Here is a 16066-nt window from a genome sequence, read left to right as displayed (position 1 = left end):
CCCGGTAACCTTTTCGTCATCTGTAATGTGTTGAACCGCGATTAGTTTTTACGGCTTCAAGTACAGTCGTTTATGTAATACGCGCTAAACAGTCTTCTGTGGAATGCCAGTCTCACGTGACACTCGTGGAATTGATTTCGTCGGAGTACAAGTAAAGCTTTCTCTGAGTTGTTCCACAGCGTCTTCAGGGACGTGTGGGCGTCCTGGTGATTTTGTATGTTTAACAGAACAACCTTCCTGCACGAAGGTTTGGGCCAAGAGCAAATCACTGCAAATCATGAAACCAAAACAAACAGCGAGCTCGTTTCGCACCAGTAATTATATCTATTTTTAACGATACTGGTAACAACGCAGGTGGCCGAACTTGGTATCAATGAACTACGCGAGTGAAAACGTGATAGGTTTTTCTATGAAATGAAACCTCAACCTAATCTATACGTTTTCTCAATAAATTTTTTATATACGCTTTTAAAGTTACGAAGTCCTTTTTGAATCGCCTGTTTAAATTCCACGATTAGTTAACCTACGTTCTCGTTCGATTTTCATATAAATTCATCGGAATCAATTTTTCATATACGTATACCAAATTTGTAGATTATTATTAAATATATTCCACAGATACTGTGAAGGAAATAAACGCTAGCGACTAGATATAAATATAATAAGTATATACATACAAACACAAATATACACGCTACAGATAGAAAGCGATAGAGTGAACGAGAAAGAAGGAAAAAGAATCGTGGTGTAGTTTCTTTTTTACATTTTTGGCCATGGCGAGGTCTTCCAAAAGTTTACAAATGAAAAAAAACCTGGTACTCAAAATTTTGATCAGTTACGATACGTTCTCTGATTATTATGATACTATATAAAGAATTATAAATCCCTTTACCAACAAATATTTGTATAAATTTACATCCTAGCGCTTTCGGAAAATTATTTCCATCTTCAGGGACGTATCGGAACTAATTATACATACAATAATGATACTTCACGTATTAAATGAGATAAATAAAAAAATATTTGTATATGTGTTTTATATATGTGAAGTATTATTATTTTATATATATATATATATATATATATATATATTTGTTACGTTACGTCCCTGAAGATGGAAATAATTTTCCGAAAGCGCTAAGATGTAAATTTATACAAATATTTATTGGTAAACGGATTTATAATTTGTTTAATAATATACATATATATATATAGGAAGTATATACACATACATATATACGTATATACAAAATTATATTATATTACTTCATATTACAGTAATTCTATAGTATAATATCCCAGAAGTATTTAAACTTACTGTAGGTGATTTTTGAAACCGTCTGAAAAACATTAATTGGCCGTCAGTTTGATTTAGAGTTGTATTTTCAACGTTGTTTTTATTCAATGCCCTTTAAAATGTCGCTATGTTTCCATTTATAATTTTTGAATTCCTCCTCCCGTGACTGCTTGGGGTGAGGTAAGAGCTAAATTTAATAAATTTTCTTTTCTTTAACTGTTGAAAGGTTATTTAGCGGTTCCCATGCTTCGTTAATAGCGCGAGCACGTGTGTATTTGGGTGCGTGTGTGCGCGCGCGTAATGTTCATTATACAGCGCGAGTCCCTGTGATTAATATACTGGAAATGTCGCTTGTAGTTTTGAATATCAACCGGGTTTGGCCGTGTCATTTGTGTAGCAGTACATTTGACACGCTGAAGAAGGCAGTAGGAAACGGTTTCATTCCAAACGTTTCCTAATTAGTCGGCTTAGAATATTCATATTTTTGTTCATGTTTTATCGGTTTTAGGAAGCGACTTGTATTTCACGTCAGGTCACCTGACACATTTTTTATGTATGGGATCATCAAACAAGAATATATTTTGCTCTCCCATAAACATACGCACATCTGGTAAAGCAATATTATAAAAGTTATTTGTATAAATTTAAATTGTATTAACGTTAAATTTATTAAAAATTATTTCGGCACTTGTACTGAAAGAAAAGGAAATGAATGAGCGATTCACATTTGTGTTGTTAAAAAAAAATCGACGTTATTTGAGATGTTAACATATCAATTTTTATGAATAAGCACTATCGATCTCTTCGCCTTTTTTGACCTTTAAATGACACTGAGTTGATGATCATTTGAAAAACAAAAACAAAGAAAAGTTTAATATTTTGTATTTGAGATGAATATTTTAGTTAATGGCCCAAATTTATTTATTTATTTATTCATTATTTCTTCTCTTCTCTTTTTTACATAATTTCATAGCTTCATTATGTTTTCATACAAAAAAAATTCTAACAGCAAATTCATACTAATTCTTAACAGCTTAATTGTTAATTGTACTTAAAAAAACTAATAACATTGTTAAAGTTTCTAAGTTTTTTAAACCTTTGAGAAATTACGTACTCCCGAGAAAAAACTTTTCTTTTTTACCGTTCAGATAATATGTTATGTATGAATGTAAATGAAGTGTAGTCTTGTACAGTCTCAGTTCGACCGTTCCTGAGATGTGTGGTAAATTGAAACCTAACCACCAAGAACACCGGTATCCACGATCTAGTATTCAAATCCGTGTAACCCGAGAAAAACCTCTGTGGAAGTTACCGTCACATATTTTAATCGCGTTAAATGAATAAAGAAAATATATAATCTAAAGCATTGATTCCCAAAGTGGTCCAGGTGGACCCCCAGGGATCCACGGGAGACTCGACGGGGGCTTACGTTGGCGTGACAAAAAAAATGGGGGTTCACAATTCGTAAGCGGGGGTCCACGAAAATTCATCTGGTTCCGATAGTGAAGGACTAAAATATTGGCTTGAATTTGCGTATCGATCTAGGCAGATAATGTTTTGAGAAGCTCAGCGACTGTTACTTGTAAAAACTTGCGTATTCCATATTCAGTACAACGAACGTGTCCAGACTTGCAAAGCGTCGCCGCCGCCGTCCGTAACGCTTGTTCAGAAGTGCAAAGGGACGAAATACGACTTGTGGTGTGTGTGCTAGCAATCTTGCATGAACTTGTTTGATTCGTTACTAATATAAATACGATTGCCACGGATAAACGTTACTCATTTTTTTCCGGAATTTCGAAAAGAAAGGTAAAGTGAATAGATGTTAGCGTTTGCCAGTGTCGGAAAAAGTAGTAAGTACTTATCTGCAGGGGGTCCACCGGAGCTAGTACACTAGCTGCAGGGGGTCCACCGGAACCAGCAAAATTTTGAAAGTGGTCTATGAGAAAAATAAGTTTGGGAACCTCTGATCTAAAGGCACTGTGCTGCCTATAACAAAAGGAAATAATCTAATACTCGTACGTATTATCCGACGTATGCCCATAAACCTTGATACTATCAGAATTCCATAACAAATAGAAGAAATTTCGATTATTTTAACTTTCCAAAATTCCAACACAAATTTCCCTTACTTTGTTTGTTGAAATGTTTGTAGATAAAAAGGAAGAAGAATATATGTCTATACAGAGAATACACATCGTATCAGCTTAAAGAAATAAACATTCGACATTATTTTTTTCTTAAAAGACATCGTTTATTTTCTAGACTTAAATTTTGTAAAAGTAAAGTTCTTTATTTCATCGGGTATAGTGTTGTAAATTCGAGGAGCTATGTAAAGGAAGAACCTACGAAATATCTTATTTTATTCGGTCTCGGTGGTATGAAGTTCCCGAGCGATCGTTGGTTGTGTACTCGTCAACAGTAATTTTGTTGTTTATTTCCGGTTTTATTAAAACAAATTTTTAGGAAGTTGTAAATATTTAGTCATCTTAAGGGTAGTAAGTCCCGCTGTCGAAAAATCGGTAACGAATACGCATGACGAAGTTTTTTAGAGATTGTGTATTTTTGTCCCACGATCAAGGGATGCATCACACTGTGATAAGCACCATCCAATATCGCAGTCTGATTTCGATTTTAAGCGTAGTACAGAGATTTTATTACAATATTAGGGCAACTGTTACGGGGGAAAAAATGTGATCGACACGCAAAAGGAGAAAGCAACACGCTTTCTTTAATTATTGTATATGAGCTGCCCGTACAAGTCCAGGATCTACGGTTATTCCCAAATACTTCACGCGGTCAGTTTCATCGATCCGATTCCAGTTGCGACCACAAGCTTTACAACTATTCGTAGGGCCAATGGTTTCTCTAAATTTGACCTCAATTTAAAAGCGATTAACTTTGTGTTTTCTGTATTCAGCCGTACACACAACCGAATAAATGTGTTGCAAGCAGAAAAACAATAAGAATGACTTATTTTCTCCTTTTTTACAATATTTGTTGAGGTAAAAGTTAAAACAAACTTTGAAAATAATATTTCTCTCAATTTCACAATCTTCATTTAACTTGTGTATTCTTTTCTCCGCAAAAATAAATATTTCTTGTAAAAGAAATGTAATAAAGATAAATTTCATTACGAAATGAAATATTCGTAAGAAATTTTTCCATTTAAAAAATTCATTATTATCTTGAAATATTTTTAATGTTTCACTCGATAAAGATGCGAACTAACTTGACGATTTTTGAAAACATTTGAAATAGATTTTTAGAAAAATTTTTTTATAAATTTTTATAGATAGATCCTTCTGGTTAACAGGAATGAATTATAGGATAAAAGGAATGCGAGTAATTTAGTTAAGGATCAGGTTAATATTTAGATAAAGCCTGGTCGACTGCGTAAGGATTTTTTCCCATTTTTTTATTTTTTCTCTTGCCGAGTCCAACCTCTAATTAGAAGAAATAGAGTATATCAGTACTGCACTAAGTGAATATATTTGTTTCGTAATGTTTTAATAGAGCTTCTGCTAACCGACCGAAATGCATCGCTGTATATTTTTTTAATCAAAAGTCGAATAATGTTAGTAGTACGGATAACGTCACATTCTTCTTTACCTTGCCTACCTCCACTAATACCACAACTACTCGGAGTGTGAATTGGACATTGTGATGAAATTTTATTATTTATAATATTTGTTATTTATTTTTCAGAATTAAAAAATTATTTCGTGTATTCTTTTTGTTTTGTTGCAGGTGAGTTGATTTCTATTACCGTGAGAAAATTCCGCTTACCAGATTATTATTGGTTTTGTTATAGGTAAGTATTTGTAGGTTAATTATGTATTTCATTCGTTTTAAATGCTTAATTAATTACATTTTTATTTTTTTGCAAAATATCGATCCGTTTTCTGTATCTTGAAGGGACCGCCTGTTGTGGTTACCGTTATGAAAATGATTGTCGTATTTTTGGTGTATCATAAAATTTGTTGGCAACACTGACTACGACTGCCCCTGTGTTTATTTTTCTGGGGATCCATTAAAAAAAGTAGGGATGTCAACAACGTCTGCTCTAGCGGTTACGTTGCCCCGGACAAAAAGATAAATTGCCTGCCCTTTAAGAATATAAAAATCAAATCATTTAATTTAAATTTTAATAAAATTATATATTTACAAAGAAGAAACATGTAACGTAACATAATACTGAACAAAACAGTAGAAATTAATTAAGAAATATCTGTACGTAGCCACAAATTGTTAACCGTATACTTTTTTAGATTTTTAAATGCAGTAAAAATGTGTATTATTGTAGAAACAATCAAAAAGTAAATTGATTGATTGAAATTGAATTGTTTGAAAATGATATTGTTTTATTTTCAAAATGTCATTATTTTGAAAATAAAACAAGGTAACATCAACTATGCTAAAAATCACAAAAAAAAACATTTTTTTCTCACTTTCAGTTCTGCAAATGTTGTTATTACATGTTTTAAATTTACTTGATCAGCAATTTCATGGTCAATTGCCAAAATGGCTATACCATTAAGACGATTTTGTGTAGAAATCGAACGAATTTTCTATTAATTGGGTATTTAACACATCAATATTTTTCTCACAAATACAGCCAAAATGCAGCCACCAAATTTTGGCGTCCCGGACAAATGTCTGGGTTGCCCGACCCCAGAGCGGGCGCTGGGTGTCAACTTAGTATTTGTACGTTATAGTTCAGCTATTATTGAATAAAGTATAATTTCGCGGCTGTAATTCTCGTTTTCTCCAGTTCTTCTCGATCTCGTATTAGCATCTTCTACTCATCACATTTAGTTTTATAGGATCTGACAGGTAAAGAAAGCATTATGAAATATTCTTCTGAATTGATTTTCGCGATCAAAAACTAAATTCCGATTACTGTTTCCGTTAAATTTGTTTTTCTTCAAATTTTATCTACTTTATTTTTCCCCCTACAAATATTTACAAAAAATTATCATTTGAATGAATTCAAAAGAGAGTAAATTCCACATCCAAAACGCAAAAAATAACTGTTTCACCAAGAACAAAGCACGTAAGCCCTAATTGGAATTTCAAATAAAAATCCTTACAAACTTGGAACGGAACGCAAGAATGGCGGGAGTTTCAATGTGTCTCCCTAAAGATCACAGAGCCTGGACAATGTCCCTTGCTGCTGTATCTTTCTATTTTTCGGGCGGGTTCATGGGTTATTTAATGGCGGTTATAAATTTTAAGTTTTATCTATGGACGGATTTGGTAATTTGCGTTGCTATCCGCATGGACCAGCTTGAAATCTATTTACTGGGTCTGACCGTGGGAGACTAGGCTTTTGAGCCTAGTACTCCCGGCGTGATTTCCCTTCAGCCCGTCCACTGAAGTCCTTTCAGTATTAATACCTTATAGGCTAGCAGGAATACGCCTACCGGGGCCCTAGTTATTTGGAGGAAGCAATGCCCCCCCCCCTCCGGAGGGAGTCGCATATGCTGACCAAATTAAGTTGTAGTCTCTTCGTGGGACGGTGTGGGGTGTTGTCTAGGTTTTTATACGGATTTGAGTAGATCCCGGTATTCTTTGGTGGTTGGTTTTCAATTAACCACACATCTCAGAAATGGTCGAACTGAGATTATACAAGACTACACTTCATACATCATCCACGTTAATCCTCTGAAGTAATACCTGACGGTAATTTCCGGAGGATAAACAGGAAAAAGGAAGGAAGGTGTTGGAACACTTAAGCATAAAGCGCAAAGAAAGCATTAAAAGAGAAACGTATTTTTTTTTCGTTAAATACTTAGTGTTCATTTTCGAATCTCTTTCGGTATTTTGGCTTTATGGAATTCTTAACAGAAAATCCACGTTTCGCAATCTGCGCTGGATTCTTGATAAGTTCCCATAATGTTATGTAAAACGAAAAGTTTAGTGGATAATTCAGGGTTAGTTTGGACAAAGGTTAATGTACCGCTAAAAGTCTTCAACAATCCTTGATTAGTTTTCTCTGAATTGTAAATTCCATTTCTGAATATTCGTTCCATGTTTTATCTATATCAACGTTTTTATGTGCCATAAATTCAATTTTTTTTTGGAATGGAATTTTTTTTCGAAATCAAAATTGTTTTATGAATTTATAATAATGAGATTTTAGTTTGTTGATTGAAATTTTTACATACCGATGAGCATCAATAATTGTTAAATTACTTTTTTAACATGTAAAGTAAACTCGTTTAATACATCTTTCAGAGCAAATATTGCTAACCGATGTTGTGAATTAGTCAGAATGTTTTCACAGTATTTAAAAAGGGGGTCATTGCATTCTGCTATCTGACTTTTACTATACTCTATTAATCTATCGTAATTTTTTATTAAATACCTGGATAACCGTCTAACTTCATTTAGCAGTTTAAATGATATATCGTGCTCTAAAACTTGAGCTAATTCTTCTAAATGTTTCCTTTTGATTCCAGATCGGCGAAACATTATGTATACAGTTCTTTAAATCTGCATAATAGATACATTTTCCACGCATCATCTAATTCTTAATCTTCCCTATGCGCTATTTAATGTAGTTCATTCAGTTAAATATGATATTTCTCTTTTGAGTATTGCTACCCCGTTTTTTTTCCCGAGCATAACACCGGCTCTATGACTCGTTAACATTACAATTTTTTGTGCGATGAACTGCCGATAACTTAATCGAATGTTTTTATTGTGAATAGTAGTTATAAATTGCCGGTGTATGCTACTCCGTAGTCTCAACTCAACGTGTCATCGAGTATACCTTGAATATTTACAATAGATGATTGTAGATGCGCGGGAAATAAATTTCTGCGGGCAATTTATCGGAATATCTGTAAAATCATTGTGGGGTCACGAACCCGCGCAGCTAGGTAAATTTCTTAGCGTATAGAAAATGTCTGACAACAAAGATTCCAACCTAGAAGGCAGAGACGCCACAAGGTTGGAAGGGAAAAAATAATTTTTTTTTTTACCGTGAGGCATTTTAGGATGTTTAAAAATGAGTTTTTAATGTCGGATAATAATAGAGAATTATTGATTCGTTGTATAAAATTGAGGTTGCTGGAAATAAGGTGATTTGATCGCTGTAAATTTATACAATATTTTTAATCTTAGTATAATTTCTGTACGGTAAAAACATTAACCCTGAATGTAGATTATGTTAAATAGATTACATTTCTTCCTGTGTTTAAAAATAAAATTTTTTTTCAAAATTGGTTTTTAATGTATATAGTACGTTTTTACTTTTTTTACTAGGTGTTCTATTATACCATTACATAATTTGTATAGCTTACGGAATGTAACAGGGATTATGTACTCGTATTATGTAAAATATGTTATTTGTTGCTTGCGTGATGTAATTGTTTGTTTTCTTGTAAATTTGGTTACTTTGTGTTTTTTATTTTAACAGAATTGTTTTTATATAATTCCGATAGTCGTTTACTTTTTTATGTAAATTAATTATTTCCTTTAAATGTCGGTAGAGTATAGTTTTATTTATCGATAAATTTTTTCAATGCGCTTGCTAAATTATTTTTGTTTATTTGTTTATTTATTATTTTTTTCTTTTTTTTATATAATTACCTGCTCCTTTCTGCTTCGTTTGGCCCATTCTTTTTGAACGAGGGACTTCCTGATGTCCTGGAAAGTATAATAAAAATGAACGATACACGTGGCGGTTCTTGACCTAAACGGGTGCAACAGCGAAAATATATTCTGTGATTTTTCTCAGCATAACCAAGAATCGGATGTTTTCCGATATAATTTTTAATTACATATACGTATAATTTAATATGTGAGATGCCGATTTTCCGGGTGACCAATTATCCGGACTGCTTACATCCGCAGTGGGCTATTTAAAAAATCTAAAATATTAAAATAATTTAAAGCAATTAAGTGATATATCCATCTTACCAGCAAATAAGTATTAAGTCTTCGAGATCTTTCGGTTTTTTCAAACCATCATCAGGAGTTAAAATATTATGCTATAATATATATATGGTTTTTTCAAACCATCATCAGGAGTTTAAATATTATGCTATAATATATATATATATATATGTATATATATATTATATATTAGTCAAAAGTTAAAATACCTATACAGTCAACAATTGTTTGCATGTAACAGTATACTGAAGAGAATGTAAAGATACTCAGCGGATTGAAATGTAATTAAAAGAAAACCTTGTTATCAGAAATTATATTTTAGTTATGATTATTATTTCTTTGTTTTTATTTAGTAATTAATAAGTTTTTATTTAATAATTTATCTTCTTTAAACAATTTCTATGCATTAATTAAATTTTTTCGATTACCGTATACGAGGTCTATAAATAAATTAATGAGATTGATTCGGATAAACTTTTTATTTACAATCCAATTAAACACGGATTCTATCACCTTCGAAATAGTTCCCTTCTGAAGCCAAGCAATGCTTTAAACGGTTTTCCTACTCTTCATAGCAGTGTTGGAACTCGGAAACCGTAATATCCTTCAGATGGTAGTTACTTTTTTTTTATACTGTTCCAAAATGGTTTCCTTTGAGGTGTTTTTTTAAAATTCGGGTACAGGAAAAAGTCGCAGGGACTCAAATCAGGTGAATAAGGTGGTTGAGAAAGTACAAGAATGTTTTTCTTTGCCAAAATCTCATTAATTCAGAGTGCAGTGTGACAAGGTACATCGTTGTCATGAAGCAGTATCCAGTTGTGTTTGATGGTTGGTCTCATGCAGCTAACACTTTTCTCAATCTTTCAAGAATTTCTCGGTAAACATATATTGATTTACAGTCAATGCTGTAGGTAAAAAAACTATGCACAATGCCGTTACTATCGAAAAAACAAATTAGCACGGTTTTGATTTTTCATCGATCATTTTTCCTTTTTTGAGACGTGGTGAGTTTGCAGTGTGCCGCTCCTTGCTGTGGCGTTTTGTTTACGGGTCGTACTAAAATATTCAAGATTCATTACCGCTGATAATATGTTTTAGAAAATCAGAATCGGTTTCAATTCGCCCTAGAAGAACGCGGTACACTTCCACCCTGTTGTTTTTCTGTTCAGTGGGTTTTTTTGGGTCCGGTTTTGCACAAACGTTTTTCATGTCCAATTCATTTGTCAAAATTTGATGGACTGTGGTACGGTTCAAATTCAATTGTTCTGCGATCATTCTGGCAGTTAATCGCCGGTCGTACCGAATCAAGTCTCTGATTCGCTCAACATAGACGTCACTTTTTGACGTTAACGGTCTTCCAGAGCTTGGATCGATCGCAACTGATTCTCGGCCATCTGAAAATGCTTTAAACCACCTAAAAACTCGGGCTGGTGACAGAGCGTCTTCTTCATACGCCCTTTTAAATTTTTAAAAAGTTTCAGTAGCATTCTCAACGAGTTTAACACAAAACTTGATCGCTCATTTTTGTAACGCACAACAAAAACTCGTTTCACGAAAAGTTTGTTTACGTTTCAGGTGTTAACAATAGAATAAATGTATTAAAACCTAATGTAAATCGGTTGTTCATATAACCATATGTTTAATACAGGGTGATTTTTTAGTCCTGTTACCCGATTGTTAATGTCTGGTAATTTTTTTCTAAGAAAGGGAGATTTTGTTTTGCGACACGAAGTTGGTAGCGCTACTCAACCGGTATAGACACGGCAGTGTGAGTTGATTCTCCTTGAGCTGTGTAAACCTTTGTGCCGTTTCCGGTCGTGTTACGAACAAAATGTCTTTTACCATAGAACAACGAGTTTTCATTCTTCAACAATATTTAACTACGAAATCGTACGCGAGTATAAAAGAATCATTTCAAATTAAATTTTATGGTGTTCCTCCGCCAGTAAAAATGTCAATTTCTAGGCTAGCAAACCGATTTCGAGAGACAGGTAATGTGTTTGCGACAGAAAACGTAGCGGTCGACCAAATCGCTTGACAGATGATGTTTTAGAGAATGTTAAAACAAAATTGCTCAATACGCCACGGAAAAGTTTACGAAATTTTCCACGCAAGTCGGTTTGTCTTATTCGAGAGTTCAGAAAGTTACTAAAAAATTGAAATTGTATCCGTACGATTAGTCCAAGAGCTTCAACCTCCAGATCTAAACAAGCGATTGCAATATTGCCGTCGGTTTAGGTCTCTCGTAAACGATAACGGAATCGAATTTTTAAACACGATGTTCTTTAGCGATGTAGCTTGGATCCATATCGATGGTTATGTGAACAGTCAAAACTGTCGAATTTGGGCGGTTGAAAATCCTAACGATTTAAAGACAAATTTTTGCATCCTGAAAAAATTGGTGTGCGGTGTGCGATATCTCGTCATCGTATAGTCGGACCCGTATTCTTCGAACGGACAGTAAACGGTGAAGTATACAGGAATATTGTGCGCCAATTTGTATGCCTCCTGGAACCTCAACATCGGTATTGCCGGTTTCAGCAAGACGGCGCTACGCGCCACACGTCTCGAGAAACCGTGGATTTTCTGCAAGAGTTCTTTGACGATCGAATAATAAGGAAGGGCTTACGGCCTCCAAGGTCCCCAGACATCACATCTTCTGACTACTTTTTGTGGGGCTATATTAAGTCCGAAGCCAAAAAAAAATTATCCTCACATTATTGATGAACTTAAAGTCAATATTACAGACTTAATCACGAATATTTCCGATGCAACTCTTAATAAGGTGTTTGCTAATATGCTGAAAAGAGTCCGTGCGTGTATAACCGCAAGGGTTGGGCATTTTGAGCATACTCATTAACAATTATGTAATAGCATTTTATTAAATCTCTTTTGTTAGTAACAAATACGTTTTTTTATTCTACCTAAATTTTCCTTTCTTAAATTACATTTAAAATTGGGTAACAGGACTAAAAAATCACTCTTAGTAACTTTACAGTGTTGCTACTTTGGCTGCCAAAAATACTAGTGTCATTACTTTATTTACAAACCTCCTATGTGGAATTTCTCTAAATTACGTTTAATAAAATGATCGTAAGAAATATCTACAATTTTTATAAGCGTATTTGGATCGTAAGTATGACTATTATCTAAAATATGTTTAGGAAAGTTAGAGTTATCGAGTTTATTATTTTTAACATTATCAATGTGTTCGTTTGCACGTATACGATATCATATCGCAAGTCTCACAATCCAGACTGTGTACCCTATGTTTGCTAAGGTTGAAATCATTACTGTTTATTGTGTTATTGTTATTATTATTAATATATTTAATTAATTTATTATTTTTACTGTAAACAGTTGTTATATTAATTTTTTAATCGTTTTTTTTCTTCAATTTTTTGACTATATGGTGTGTATTCATTTTTTATGTATATTTTTTCTGGTAATAATTTTATATTATCTTATTTATTTTATTATTTATTCTATTGTATCATTTATTTATATATTAATATTAAAAATCATTTGTCAAGAAATTTATCTAAAATATTATTCATCAAATAAAGGTTTGTTTCAATTGCAAATTTATTTTGATCGATCTTTATTTTTAATCGGTTTTTAATTGGCCGTTTTGGAATTCTATTATTAGAAAATTTCTAAGTAATACCGTTTTTTTTTTTATTACATTTGTGTATATGTTCTGTGTATATTTTTAATTTTACTAAAATACATTTATTTTTTTATACTTTTGTTTTTTTATTTAACATTTAAATTAAATGTCCGTCGCTTATGATAAATCTTTTTTTATTTTTCCAACCGTACGGATTTCTGATTATCTGGATTCGGCCTTTCAATTCTCGGTTCGGATAATTGGCGTTCCACCGTACTAAAGTTTTACTTAATTTATTATTAAATATTTTTAATGAAATAGATTACCTTTATCTAAAACAAATGTCCTTGGATAATTCTGGAATTTATACCTGTGTTTCAGGAAGAAACTGTAAGAATTTCTGGTAAGCGCGGGTTATATAACCGCTTCGTTTTCGACTTGCAGCTTGCGAAAAGTTTCGCCGTGATTTTTGTTGAGAGTAAAATTAAAAACGGTTCCCTGAACTAAGATAGTAGTTTTAAAAATTTTTAAACATCATTTTGAATGAAATTTTCATTTTGTATATCACTGGTTGAAGAACCTATTTTTAATAAGGACGAACATTGAATTTTTAATCTTTCCGTTTTATAATTATGAGTAAACGTTCAGGCGTATTAATTTTAAATAATGGATTTCAATATACTGCGTAATTAAATTTCATCAATAATCTTAAAGCAGGTCTCTGCGCCTTGGTCGTCTTCGTTTTTCTGTATTCCTGCCGTATTTTTGAGTATTTCTCTTTTATCTTCTTGTCACCTCTTTCTTTGTACCGATCCTTCTAGCGCTGTTGTAATCGTTAACCCCGCCCTCTTCACTTTCCTGTACTGAATTGTTCTTATTTAACTTTTATTCTTCTCTTTCTTTATCGTTTCTCGCTTATTTTATCCATTTAATTAATCTTTTCCTTGCCGTATTTCAAGTACTTCTAGCTTATTTTCCCCTCTTTCTTAGAATTCGTGTTTGGCTTCCGTAGAAAAACACTTCGTATGAGGCTTCTTCAAGTGTAACTCTTTACCGCACGGTAACTGTTTCTTTCTGTCGAATGTTTTCTTTAACCTGGTGGATCCCAACCCACCACGATTTTCCCAAGGCGTCCTGCGTTAAATTCTACCAAGTACGCTTTGCGAAATATTTTTTGCAAGGTTAGGTAAAAATAATTAAAACACGTTTCAGGTCGCGGAATGTAATTTTAAACGTTTTCGTTCGACGGTAAAACACAAATTCCGCTAGACGTCGCGTCCTATGACATTGTATTTAAAACGGAAGTTAAAAATATGAAAACAATGTATTATTTCGCGGCGTCCCTGTGAGAGGAAGTTACGGCTGCCAAGGGCGTCGAGACCACATACTTTGGGAAAACTTGTCTGAAACGTTAATAAATATTTCCTTGTACGAAGGAAGTATTGCGATCGCGAAAAAATTCGGTTTTTAGATTTCAACGGAGATGTCCATTTTGATTATCCCTGAATCCATTTTGACTAGTTTCGGCGTGCTGTACGTATGTATCTCGCACAACCCAAAAACTATTAGCCGTAGAATGTTTAATTTTGAATTTCGGACTGTTGTATCATCTAGTTGTTACAATCCCTGTTTGATTGGAATCGACTAAAATAAAAGTGTCCAAAACAGCCCGAAATCGGAAAAAATTAGATTTTGGACTTTTTGTTAGCTGCAGTAATAAGCCCTCATTTAGAGCTTTTCAACGATGTATCATAAGTGGTACTTATTTTCATCGGTTCCAGAGTTATAGTCTAATAAAAGTTGAATTAATGAAATATTGGGATCTTACAAGGGAAAAGCAAATCGGTTCGAATACGATTTCATTTCATTTTTTTAACTTTTTTTTTAATTTAAATATATTGATTTATTAATAATTATTAACCTCTCATCCTTGTACGATTTATTAAGCGATTAGTGAAATAATGTACTTTTAAAAATGTGTATATGTAATTTTAATAGGCGTAAAAGGAAGTCATGTGGTGTCAACTTAAGATTTTTTTAATTTTGCATTCAATTTTCTGTAAATATAGTAAATAAATACTGTACTGTATTGTTTGTTCGATTTCTCATTCTTTTTTTAACATATTTTACCGATGTCGTCTACTAATTTTGAAATTATCGTTGAATAATCTGTGCTTTCCCTCTTGAAACCCCCATGTCATCCTTATACGATTTATTAACCTTCCCCTACATTACTTCCTTTATTTTTTTATGATACTTTTTTTAACACATTGTATCTTTTAACTTTTTTAAACAAGATCGTTGCTAAGCAGAATCCTCGCCTTACCCTTCTTTTTAGGTCAAACCATAAAGTTTGAGCATCCTTTATTTATTTCGTTGTCGTTTTCCGATTAATAAATTTCGTATTTGTTTTTGTTTTCCGGTACAACGCTTTATTTAACCTTTCTATTGTTTTTTTAATGTTTCCATATTATACGATTTAACTTTTTTTATTAGGTTTTTTTTTAGTTATAAATTTGAAAAAATAAATAAATTTCTTTTGTTTAAATTTGAATTATCGCTGGATTAGAAACCCGCGATTTTCTTCTCGAAGTCGTATAAGGAAAGGAGTGAATTGAAAAGATAAAATTATGTTTTCATAAGATTTCGATTATTACGTTTTAATAGATCTGTACGTTTTGGAAGTTATTGAAATAGAAAACGGTTTTTTAACCTCCTCCAAAAAAGGAATAAGATTACAATTTGATCCAAATCTTATGTCCATAATATAAGAGTTTGTATTCATGGATTGGATATTCAAGATTTGTTTATTTTATATAATACTTTCTAAAGTACTTTTCGCGTGAAGGGTAGGATATCCTTGCAAGGTTTCTTGGAGCTGAATCTCTTACTGCATTCCTCTTTAACGTTGAGTATGCCTTTATACATATATATATATATATATATATATATATTCTTGTGGTATAGAATATGACGAAGTTCATACCGGCATTTGAACTCATGAGTTTTGTTTGTACATTATAAAGATCGTTTTTTTTATTTCCCTTTGTTTACGCGACTAACCTTAACGTTTAACAATCATAAACGTTTTTATAAATCGTTCTTTCCCTGCAGTTAAGTACGTATTGAAATAATTTACGGATTAAATCATTTATTAAAACTTGTTTACGCGGTTAATCCAGTTACGTTACGATATTTTATTTCGTCTAATAAATATAATTGCAAGTACAAAAACCACAGAGAATCCTTAATAAGAA

At 32.6% G+C, this 16066-nt stretch overlaps 1 protein-coding gene across 4 annotated transcripts in view; it reads left to right on the top strand.

The window, feature by feature from the left end:
• The window catches only part of UBL3 (ubiquitin like 3), a 568876-nt gene that overhangs the window by 113219 nt on the left and 439591 nt on the right, over positions 1-16066 (top strand). The window contains exon 1 of one of the 4 annotated variants that reach the window (XM_075379125.1): positions 5090-5108. The exons of the other annotated variants lie outside the window; for them this stretch is intronic. The gene's annotated coding sequence lies outside the window, so the exon portion shown is untranslated. Of the gene's footprint in view, positions 1-5089; positions 5109-16066 lie in introns of those variants that run through there. 4 annotated transcript variants of the gene reach the window in all.

Source organism: Lycorma delicatula, chromosome 11, assembly GCF_047948215.1.
Source record: "Lycorma delicatula isolate Av1 chromosome 11, ASM4794821v1, whole genome shotgun sequence".
In the NCBI taxonomy this organism is placed as follows: Eukaryota; Metazoa; Arthropoda; class Insecta; order Hemiptera; family Fulgoridae; genus Lycorma; species Lycorma delicatula.
The sequence above is the reverse complement of the archived record's forward strand: the minus strand, read 5'-3'. Positions and strand labels throughout refer to the sequence as shown.